This window comes from Miniopterus schreibersii (genome assembly GCF_964146895.1).
Source record: "Miniopterus schreibersii genome assembly, chromosome: 9".
Lineage (NCBI taxonomy): Eukaryota > Metazoa > Chordata > Mammalia > Chiroptera > Miniopteridae > Miniopterus > Miniopterus schreibersii.
Genome location: NC_138118.1, coordinates 10,049,067 through 10,061,350, shown reverse-complemented (window position 1 = coordinate 10,061,350; position 12,284 = coordinate 10,049,067). Strand labels below are relative to the sequence as shown.

At 42.4% G+C, this 12,284-nt stretch overlaps 1 protein-coding gene across 1 annotated transcript in view; it reads right to left on the bottom strand.

Annotated features, from left to right (window-relative positions):
• Nucleotides 1-12,284, bottom strand: part of DGKI (diacylglycerol kinase iota) — a 243,334-nt gene that overhangs the window by 204,616 nt on the left and 26,434 nt on the right. Inside the window, exons 3-5 of the mRNA XM_081147568.1 lie at nucleotides 8,822-8,896; nucleotides 7,232-7,288; nucleotides 17-82 (exon numbers count right to left, since the gene is read on the bottom strand). The gene's annotated coding sequence lies outside the window, so the exon portion shown is untranslated. The remainder of the gene's footprint in view (nucleotides 1-16; nucleotides 83-7,231; nucleotides 7,289-8,821; nucleotides 8,897-12,284) is intronic.

Sequence of the window (12,284 nt, the reverse complement as noted above, 5' to 3'; positions counted from 1 at the left end):
GTACTGGGCCCCTTACCTTACCACACTGCTTACATTTTCCCTCCTGCCGACGCCTGTGCACCCAGTGATGACGCACAAAATTCTGTGGAAAAACAAAATACAATGAATCTATTTAAATTTGCAAAACCCAATATCAGTTGTTTTTTTTGTTTTAAGAATTCAGGTTTCCCTAAACCATCCTCTAAGACCGCATTAACACAAAAACAAGTATGTGTCTGTGTGATAGGCCTAACAAACATGAATCCACTTAGAAAAATGAAGCTAGCTCTCCGCCCCAGCCACTCGTCATGTCCCTCCTCACATCTTCCTGCTGACAAACGGCCACACTGGGTGGCTGTCACTCTGCTTCCCCCTAGTAAAACCCTGTGCGGAGCGGTGAGCATGCCACAGGACCTTGGGCTGGGAGGCAACTGAGGCCAAATAAGTATCCTCAGAGGAGGGAAAAGGTGAAGGAGACCAGGAAAAACAGCAATACCCAGTATTTTTTAACAAAGATGCAGTTAATCTTTCTTTATATGCCAGGCAGGCACCACACTAAACATCTGAGCTAGAAAGCACTTTAAAAAATTAAATTCTCGGGCAGAGCTCCTGATTCAGGACATAGATGGTGGGAATCTGTTACTCGTGAAAGCGAAGGAAGAGAAGAGCTGAAGGGAAGAGATGACAAGGACAAGAGGTGAGGGCACGCCGTGAGTTTTTGCAATGACATTGAGTTAAACTGTCCTTGGGACTCTGAACTAGATCAGCTTTCAAGGTCTATTCTTGTCTTGGGCTGCAGAAGACAGAGAAAGTCCCTTGCCTCCCAAATAGATGATCGCTTCTGGGGCAGCGGGGTCAAGGAGCGCCCATCCGCATTGCTCTTTAGGATACAGCGTAAGAAAGTTGTCCTCAGGCCTAATTAATGGTGCATGTGAACCCTAAGAACTTACATAATTCATTCCCCTTAGGCCAATACACCTAAAATACTTGCGTATGTTTTTTTTCTCCTGCCCTTTTCTGGGAAAACATACTCTGCCTGAGATTAGTGTGTCTATTGATTGTCAGACCACAGTCTACGCTTTCCCTTTAAAAGGCCTTTTAATGTAGATTCGGTCATTCAGCAAACGCTAAGTACCTACTGTCTGCCAAGCTCTGTTCTAAGCACAGAGGAACCCAGAAAATAGATCAGTGTTGAGGAAAAATAAGTTATACCGAGGCATAAAATTCAGAGTGACAACACCACCCCTAAAAAGCATTAACATTATCAGTTCCAAAATGCCACCTCTGTTTCTCTATGTAATGTCAAATCAATTTAAATTAAAACTAAACAAAGAACCTGGAGGAGTAATGGCCTTTTAACTATAATAAGCAGCAAAGACGTATAATGGTCCCACTAATTAGTCTCATTTTTGTCTTGCTTTTCCCACAGCTGCAGTTTAATAAAACACAAACATAATTCATATATAAATATATTCTCAGAAAGAAGCTAATAATAATAGCTAGCATTTGTTGAGAACTGTGTGCCAAGTACTTTTTAAAAATATTTCACATGATAATTCTTTTCATTTTCATGAATTCAGCAGAGGTGTTGTTGAGCCGGTATGTGCCAGTGAGATCCTACGAGCTGTTAAAACGCTGAAACGTGTCTATATTGGTGGGTACGCTGCAATTTAGTGCCCCTAGCAGCCCCCAGCTCCTCCTCACTGCCAGAGCACCCCACCCCACCCCCAACACTGCAGACCATTTCTAATTCCTGATTATTAAGCAACTAAAATGTTAATATTTTGCACAGCAGGTCTCCAGGCTTCAATCCCAATGAGCTCTCTTCTGAAAACAAATCATGCTGCCTGAGCAATGCCACTGGGTCAGAGCAAACTCAGAAGTCTGGGCTGTGCCCAGTGTGGTTGTCCGTGGAAGCTTAAACGTCACTATGGACAGCTCTGGGTCCCATCACTGTCGGGACGGTGGCAGCAAGCCCAGGAACTGGTCCAGTTATCAGCGTCCACAGCATCGGTTCGTGCAAACACGCTCTTGGGGACGACAGGACCGAACGTGCCACCCCTGCTTCACAGCAGGCCTCTCGGGCCTCCCCCTACTCGGGCGAGAACGGTAGCCACTGCCCGCGGAAGGGTAACGGCTGGGGAGACCAGGGCCAACTGCCAACTGCACTACATCCTAATGCACATTATTGCAGGGCACGTGCCCGGAGAGTCTCGCCCGGGTTATCATGACCATCCTGACCCCAGAGATGAGGAAACCAGGGCAGAGTAGTCACCTAGCACGTAAGGGCCAGGGCCAGGGCCAGGCGTCAGTCCCGGGCGGGCTGGCCCAGAGCCCGTGCTGAAGCAGTGTCACTGTGCCTGTCCTCTGCTCCCAAAGATCGGGTTCAAGCTCCTTCAGTAAATGACTTGGACGACAGTCAGTAGTGGAAAAGCTGAATACATTAAAATGTCAGAGATTCTATTATAAGGGATACAGAATTGTATCATAATTGCTGTTAGTTCAGCAGAAACTAGGGAGAGTGAACAATATCATTGATGGTAAGAGAAATTCTCTCCTTGTTGAGATTAGAAATCACCTAATGACTATCAACTGAAGGAAGAAAACACTGGAAGAATTTGACAATCACTCATCTGAAATCATGGCTAACTCATGGGAACACTGAGCTGGTGACAGCTCTAATCAAAATATTAGACCAATTATTTCCATAAATCAACAATTATTTGGAAATTATATGACTGACTTATCTGTGTGGCAATATGTATGTTGTTTGTTAAGCAGATATATAATACCACGTAGTTTAGCTTACTTAGGGAATAAAAGAGAACATTTTAAATTCTTTAAATATTAATATATAACTGCAACTTATTAAATATTTTTAATATCATCCTTCCTAGGAAGTAGGTAGGAAACTATAAATAACTAAGACACAGTAAGATAAAGTAACTTAAACAAAAGCACTGGAAGAGATCCTACCAGTTACTATACTAAATATATTATGTAACACACTATATATATGAAAGAAGAAACTAAATAACTGCCCCCAATCTGTAGCTCTATAATTTGAGATGTCAACATGCTTCTAGTCAGAGGTTCTCTTAGACCTAATATAAAATTATCCTACCACCAATTAAACATAGTTTGAACAAAGTAAACATCCAGTAAATATGCTTTTAATTGAATGGAATTCTTAACCTCATTTCTTTGGCAATTAAATCATGTAATTACTACTTTGAAGGATCACCATTTGCCTTTATCACTTAGAAAAAATATTCTACAGAATCACTGCTGTTTTCTATTCCTTATTTCCCAAGAATTTTAATTTTCACGCTATTCCTTTTTGACAATTATTTATAGCTTCTAAATTACTGAACTGAAATTAGATGCAGAACCCTTCCACTGCAAATATGAGTGTTGATACAATGTTAGGAAGACAGCAAAGTAAGACTTCAGACACTATAACCTCTTTTTATTGTTCATCAATAATCTCTGAATTATTCATATACTGTCTTTAAATACTGGGTAAAGAAAGGGCTATTACTTATGGGTGTTAAAATCTCAGTGACACAATATTTCAGGGTTTATATTCAATATTGTTAGCAGAAATGCATAACATAATTGCTCAGTTATTTTCAAACAGACAGTTCAATTACTAATATTATTCACAGAGCCCTTGAAAAGATCTTAAAATTATAACCCACTCCATAAAGTTTATGTCTAGAAAAACTGAGGTTCATAAAAATTCCACTTAGAGGTGTCCAACCAAAGTCCATGAAAAAATTTCCACGTCATATACTCCATAAGGGCAGGGTACGGTGATTATCAATCCCTGCTCTGGATCCCTGCTCTGGGTCCCTGCTCTGGATCCCTGCTCTGGGTCCCTGCTCTGGGTCACTGCTCTGGGTCCCTGCTCTGGGTCCCTGCTCTGGATCCCAGCTCTGGAGACACCACAGAGGGCAAAAGATTCAGAGGTGTCATTTGAACCCAGGTCAGACAAATTCTGAAGTGGCTGTTCTTTCATTTACATTCAGTAAACTACCTAAAGTCTCTTAATTAAGAACCTCAAATGGGTCATAGTGTCCCATAAGTTTCATCTTCACATTGTCCTCTTCGACCAAGAGTTTGTGAACATTCTGGGGAGAAATGGATACCTTTCTAAATGCATTCAGTCAACAGATACTCGTTGACCACACCCTCCGTGTCCTGGCATGGTGAGTTTGGGACACAGTCCACGAGTGACCTTCCAAAGCTTATACTACAGAAAGATGACAGTTAACAAGCAAACAAGTAATACATATAAATCCTTGTGAGAGACAAAGTGCTCTGAATGGGGCAGAACAAGGTGCCCTGATAAAGAGCAGTGTGCGACCTCTACGGAGGTGCTCATTAAGGAAGACCTCTAAGGAGACGATATCGGAGCTGAGGCCTAACTATAAGACAGCTGGCCATGCAAAGATTTCCAGTACAGCAATGGCATAAACACGTGTCTGAAGGTGGGGACAGCTTGATGTGTGCCTCAGAACTGAGAGGAAGCCCGTGTAGAGATGAGTGTGCGTGGAAAGAGAGGCTGAGGCCAGACCGTGCAGGATTTTTCATACCAAGACAAGGGGTTTGGTTTTGCTCAAGGTGCTATGAAAACCATTGGAGGATTTTAAGCTGGAAATGGTGTAATCCAATTTTCCTTTTAAATAATCGCTCCCTTAAATCATGGTAGATGGAAGGAGAAAATTAAGGAATTACGGAGAAGCGATTGCCGTGGTCAAAAGTGAGCTATCACGGTGCCTGAGTCTAAGGCACTGGCAACAGAAATGGAGGGAAAGAGATTGTTTGAAATATATTTCATAAATAAAATTGATAGAGCTGGCAAATAAATTAGATGTGGTGAGTCCATGAAAGAAGAAATCAGTATGAGCAGTTGTCCCTACTGAAGAGCTGGATCAATAGCCATCTCATTTTTGGAGGCATAAAAGAATTGAAGAAAAATCGTTTTTAAGATGATGGCAGCGAGCTTAGCTTTTCACACATTATATTTGAGATGACTGTGATATGTTCAGTGGGCATGTCAAAGGGAACACCAAGAAGTGTCGAGCAGACATTCGAAGCCAGGAACTGTCAGCTCAGGCATGACACTTAAAGTCCTGAGACTGGATGAGCTCTTCCAACAGGAGTGGGCGGAGAGAAAGCATGGCCAAGTACCAACCCAAGTGCCAAGGAATGCTCAGAAACCAGGGGGCTGAGCAGTGACAGGAAGTGTGAAGGGCCACCCAGCGAAACAGAGGACAATTAGGAAAGATGTCAAGGCGGGAGAGCCTTTTAGAAAGAATGGAAGGTTTGAGAATTTTGAATACATTTGAAAGACTGAATGACAAAAACACAGAAAAATATCTAGTGGATTTGGCACCCAGGAGATGCTGGCAACATTAAAAAAGCAGTTTCAGTTGAATGGATAGATTGAAGACCAGATCAGAAGACATCACACTCACTTCCTACGTGGCTTTGGACTGGGCATCTCCAGCTGGGGGCCTTACGGACGCCTCAAACTGAGAGGTCTACAACCAACCTTGTCACGTACCCACCCCATCCTCAAATCAACTCATTTTCCAAAATCTAATTGTAGTGTTTTCCAGAACACAAGCCTCGTCTTTGATGTCCAAAATCCAACCATTTACTACATCCTGTCAATTTATTTTCCTCCAAATTCGTTATCTACCTGCTTTTAAAATTCCAGTTATACTCTTAGTTCAGATCCCCATTATTTCTTGCCTGGATGACTAAAATAGCTCACTAAATTTTCTCCATGCCTCCAATATTGCTACTCTTGAACTCCATGGGATCCCCTCCACACTGAAGCCAGAAAAATGTACATTGTGCTTAAAATAGTTTAACGCCTCCCTCCCCCAAACACTGCGGTGACAAAACACTCAACAAGTAGCCTGGCTTACAAGAGCCTCCGGAGTCCAGGCCCTGCTCGTCTCCGCGATCTCCGCCTCACTCCTTATGCTCCCTCTCACGCACTTGTGCGGATACATCCTTTCTGTCCAGGAGGCCCTCGCTCACCTCCTAACTAGCCCACCTTCGCTTAGGTAACTCCTTTGAGTCTCAGTTTAGCTGCCACCTCTTCCAGGAAGCCCTTTCTGTGACCTCTCTCTCCTCTTTGTCACTGCACAGAGCTAGTTTGAGAAGTGCATCAGCCAGGGAGGTTTCCAAGGGGGTCAATATATAGGTGGAACTAAAAGTAATCTCAGTGGGATGGGAAAAGTTTACTTTCCAAAAATTATATTTACCACACTTCCTGAGATGCTAACAGCTAGGCAGGCTAATCGATACTCTAAGGAGATGGGTTCTGTTCACTGCAGGCTGGTTTTGCCGAGGGGAAGTGCAATTCGGGCCTGGAGCTACAGGATCCCGGATCACACAGGAGGGCTGACTACCTGTAGCAACACTCTTGTCTCCTCTAACTGCACACACTGCTCCATTGCCCCTAAATAAAAACTGAACAAACATAGCTGAGCACGGCTCCCATCCTGCCCTCATCTCTGCTTACCACTAACACGCAGCACTGCTCTTCTCTTTAATTTCCTATTTAACTGTGTGTCTCCACTGCCAGATGGTCAGGTCAGGGACTGCGCCCTGGATGTAGTTATATCTGTATCTATCTATCTATCTATCTATCTATCTATCTATCTATCTATCTATCTATCTATCATCTATCATCTATCATCACCTATCTACATATCTACTGGATTACTAAAATAGCTCTACTTACTCACTTAACAGACAAAAACATTGAGATTTAGAAAGATTAGGTGAGATGCTCGAAATGACCGATTTAGGAACTAGACAGTCTGACTCCAGTCTTTGTAGGGATTCTCAGTAACTATGCTGCCCCGGAACAGCTTCTACCCACTCAAAATGGAAAGATCGAATTAAAACAGACCTAAAGACAATAAAATGCCATTGCTTTCTCATCTCTTCAATTCTACCACTGCACCCTCCCCTACTCTCAGGTCGATTCAGTAAGACCTCAGCTCCCGTACACGCTGCGAGAAGGATTAAGGGCAGTCAGTATATACACTCGGAAGAGAGCTGGGAATTTTATTGACTGAATCTGTTGATTCAGTCAATAAAAAGCTGATGTGAAATGAAGGGGAGACACTTTATACTTTAATCCCTGGTGAACATCCCTGGTGAAATCCAATGAGCCAGTGGGAAACTGAAGCTGGTATTTGACATAGAGCTCTGAAATACTCACTTCTCTTGGCGACCTTGAGCCCCCTTCTCGAAATGTTGGTTTACATCTGAAATTAATCTGTCATTTAAAAAGAGAAGTGTATTAAATTAGGGATAAGCGTCAGACTGGAATGAGTTACCTGAATAAACCAACAGTGACAGATATTGAGCCTACAAAACAAAACCCCCAAAGAATGACGAAGTTTAACACTAGTCTTAGCCTTTTGAAATCGTCACCTTAGATAATCTACAGAAATCTCAAATGATTCTATACCTCCAGCCACGTCTCTTCAACCTCATCGATGGAGCCAACGTACCTTTAAACAATAATGCTCTTACACCGTAAATTTGAGAAACTGAGACAATAAAGAGTCAGAGGAAATCAGCCACTGTGCAATATTTACATATTTATGTAAGTCGCATGGAAATCATTATTCATATTTACATGTTTATATAAGTAATATGTAAATCTATGTGGTATTTACATAGCTAGGTGGTGGTTACATAATCGTGCTATAATCTAAATATCAGTGCACTTTATAGTATGATATTCCTTAAATTTTTTTTCAAAAAAAGAGCGGGGCTTACAATACAAAGCTGAAATCACTCATCTGTGCTTCAGATTTTAAAAGTAGGAAAATACAAACTTTGGAAATTTTGAATATGATGATGATTCACACACAGGAAAAAGATTATTATTTATTTAAGTATTCAGCGCTGCCTTTCTTTGAGACAGGGAGGTCTCCTGGTCATTTACATTTTCTTTAGCTACATGGTAAGGTGAAAGGAATGTAGAAATGAAGGAGGGGGTAAATGGGGTTGGGACATGAGATGAAATATTCAGTAGTCATTCCCACAAAGGATCAGCTGACAACAACTGGTAATGTGCCCGTAAAAGTCAATGGATGTCGCAGCAGCAGACTAAAATAATTCAACACATTACCCATGGCTGACAATGCACAGAGGCTCACACGTGGAAATGGAGCAGGGGGCACGAGAGAGGGAGGGCAGCAGGCAGTTCTCTATTAGAGCCGTCCCCTCCCTCCAGATGACAGATGCACGGACTACACAGACGCCACTGATTCTGGAGGAAAGACACCAGTGAATGTCACTTCCAGCCCCATCCACGCGTTAATGCTGTGAGAGCAGGAACATCACAAAGAAAGGAGCTCAGAGCTGCCCTCTGGCCTGCCTCTCTCTCCCTTGCAGCCCCTTTGAGAATTAAACTCACAATGGTCAGAAGTCTCTAAACAACAATTCTGAAGAGCTTATAATTTTTTTTCCTTAAGAGAAAACATCTGGTAGGAAAATCTATGGGTGAATAGCAGTGCTTTGCTGTTGTGAAGATCAGGGCATACCAGGCTTCTCTCTCTAACCTTATATTCCTTCTCCCAGGAGTCAGCATAAAATGAGATCAAATTAGACCAGCAAACAACAGAGTGAATGAACCTGAAGCACTGTCTTTCCACTGACAATCTGGTAATGATGTTGGACTTCCAGTTTCTTAAAAGGGCGTTGTTTCCAAAAAGTTGGAAATAGAAATTGACACCCGGTCTTGGAGGTCCAAACACTTGCAAGGTAGAAAAATGTGCAGCAGGTGGCGCTGTCTCACCTTTTCTAGCTGTTCGATGCAGGCGGTGTGGACGACAATTTTACAGACCGCGCACTTCCTCCGGAGGGCCGATTTCTGCAACATTCAATTCAAAATACAAGAAGAAACATTAACATTCTGTTCTAAAGAAGCCCTTGATAGTAAAAAGAATATATATAAATAAAGCAAACATTGCAATTGTTTGTATTACTAAGCCAATTTAAATTTTCATCTTAACCAATACTATGACAAACTTCATCAACAATGCTTTGACCCACCAAGTAGCTCCATATCCCCATGACTTAGGGTGGCCTAGGTTTTCTCTTCAAGATATTATAATTATATCATCTGCTGTATATTGAATATATAATACAAACCAGGCTCTTTACACTTTCACAACCTAAAAATGTAGGCAATATTTTCTTTCTTTTTTCTTACATTTTTTTACTCTAGCACTTAAGCAAGACCAACCAACATTTCGAGTAGGGGTAATTTCAAAACAAGCATCTTCCCCTACTGCCCAAAAGTCTGCATTTCAAGGGATCAATCAATTCCGGCTTCTATACCAGGAACAAATCTATACTGAGCTACTTGGGTTTGGGCCCCGAATCTTCAGGAAAGCAAGGAGACAAGTCTAACTTTTATAGCAAATAATAACAACAGTAACAGTCACAAAGCAGCAACGGCAGTTTACATGGACTTAGTACTTGCTACCTGCCGTGGGCTCTTATAAATACTTCACAAATAGTAATTCTTTTAATCCTTACAACCCTAAGAAATAGGTACTGTTCTTACTCCCATTTGACAGATGAGAAAACTGAGGCACCATAAGTGATATGCCCGGGGTCACGTAATTAGGGACAAAGAGCCAGGCAGTCTGACTACAGAGCTCATGCTTATAAGCGTTACACAACATGGCCTGACAGTCAGTACCAGTTTAAATTCACACTAAAAGTACTTCTTGAGGTGTATGTTTTCTTTAACAATAAAAAACAAGCTGCAGAGAGAGAGAAATGGGCGGAATCCGATTCACTCCTGCCAGTGCCATGTGAAGTCTACGCCAGGCATGCTCACGCCCCTCTCCAGAGCACAGGCCAGAAGGCAGCTCTGCATAGATAATTCTGGGGTTTGAGCACTGAAAGAAGCTACACTGCTGAAAAGGGTCTTGGCTCTAGTACTAAAAAAAAAAAGTGGGGGGTCGGAGAATAATAACTAGTAATAACAGCAGTAGCAGCCTCACTCACGGCAACAGTAATAAAATTCGAGTTTGCAAATTTTCATGAGCTGGATGCCTGTAAGCAAATGATGGCCGCTCTCCTGTTTCCTCTGGCTCCCCTGGGGGGGGTCGCTGCTGGAGCAGCACCTGCGGCGAGTGCATGGGGAACCTGAGTCACGTTGCTGATCAGAGGGTGGCCTGAGCAAACTGGAGCTGACTCCCGTCTACTCGCTAGCCACCAGCCCCTGGCAGGTTACACTGCGGGCAGCACAACAGGCGCCACGGACGGACTGTGGTTTAAGATGCCTGTAAGCCTCCTCCCTTCCCAATCTCTCCTGTCCTGGTCTAGCTCTGTGCCTGACCCTGTGCTCGGCGTTAAGTTCTCTGGAGCTCCAGGGACTGGGTGAGGCTTCTATATAGTCACTGAGGACAGTGGGAGGGCACCGAGGAGGCTCAGGAACCCATGGGCCCTCACTGAAATCGGGACGCCTCTTCCTCGCCTGTGTTCTGCATCGGATTCCTAGTCAGAAATTCTGAACCAGGATCTGGACTAGAAGAGTCTAAGAACCACTGGGTTACCATGTTACCTCTCTGTTTATTAGTGTATTAACAAATCACTGATATCACCCATAGGGAGTAACTCCAGTGCAGTGTTCTACAGATGATAATACACAAAGTAAAGCACTTTAAGTTGTAAAACTTATTTTATTTAAATAATATTAAATTTTAAAATATATTATGTACTTCTGTGCCTTTTGAGGCAAAATAAATAATCCAGAATCTAAATTTTTCTTCATAAACAATAAAACATGATGTTTTATTACAAAGAACAGTAATTTTTCTCTTTCCCATCCTCCTATCGGACTAGATATACTTTCTTTTTTTTATATATATATCTTTTATTGATTTCAGAGAGAGGAGGGGAGAGGGAGAGAGAGAGATAGAAACATCAATGATGAGAGAGTCATTGATCAAGCCCACAACCGGGCATGTGCCCTGACCGGGAATCGAACCCTGATCTCCTGGATCCTAGGTCGATGCTCAACTGCTGAATCACGCCCGGCTGGGCTAGATATACTTTCATTGTCACTGTGCCTGTCTTTTGTCGGCCTCACATTCCTGAAGCGCACTTTCTAAACAGTGTATAATCTGAGAAACAGATAATTAAAGTTTATAGTCATATGCAAAATTAAGCAAATACATTCTGAGCAAAGGCCTTGGGTTTTCCCCATAGTACTAAAATACACAGATTTTAGTTCCTCAACTGAATTTAGTTCCTACAGTGAATCAGACGTCTTAACGGCTCACTTCCTGGCTTATGACGGTGTTTCAATGGGTCAAAGTCATTCGGAGTCACTGTAGAACAAACTTCTGGGAAGAAATTGCTCAAAACATACAAATTTCTGTGCTTGGTTATGTTACAATTTTTATTTTCAAGGTTAAAACTAAATACAAAGATCAAATGCAGGAATCAAGACATTCCAAATACTGCAAAGTACTCACTTTTTCTTAGAAAACTCTCATTCAAGCCAGCCCTTCCTTCAGTACAAAAGGTGATAAATCGAGAAAAGTCATTAAAATTAATCCAACAGGTCGGTCGTTATTCTTTATATTGGGGTCTAGTTGTTACAGAACCCGGCACAAAGACATAATTTAAACAATAAATATGGCCTGGGACCCAAAAATGCTTAAGAGCTAAAATTATAAAACTTGACTAATCCACTCTCATCAATGAATTTAAAGGGAAACCAGGCTCCCTGCTTTAAATGTCAAGTAAAGTACCTTGAGTTCCCTTACCAAGGTTTTCCTGATTTTGTCAAAGGAAATCCACTAGTTTGTGATCATGGGAGAGGGCACCTCCCAGGATGTAATATAGATCATATCCCATCACATCATGACCAGCACTTACTTTAAATAATAACAACTCAGTGGTACACTGTGCCTCAGGATGGTGGGCATAATCGAACGAGGAGCCGCCCTAAAGGTGATTGCTAGAGAGATGTTCAAGTTCTGACTCAGCCCACACGCTTCCCCTGCTGTGGGCAGCGCTGGCTTCGAGCCCTGACTGCCCCTCCCCAACCTTCATCTCCCCTCTAGCACGAGAGTAGGACTATTACAGCCTCAGGCCACCGCAGCTGTGGGTGGGAACAAAAGGATCAGAGGCAAGCAGTGGTAAAAAGTATGCAATTGTCCCTGATAAAGAGTTTACTATCTAATCCTCTCTACCTACCCACTTCCTTTGGTTACTAGACCCTGGTCCATATGTAC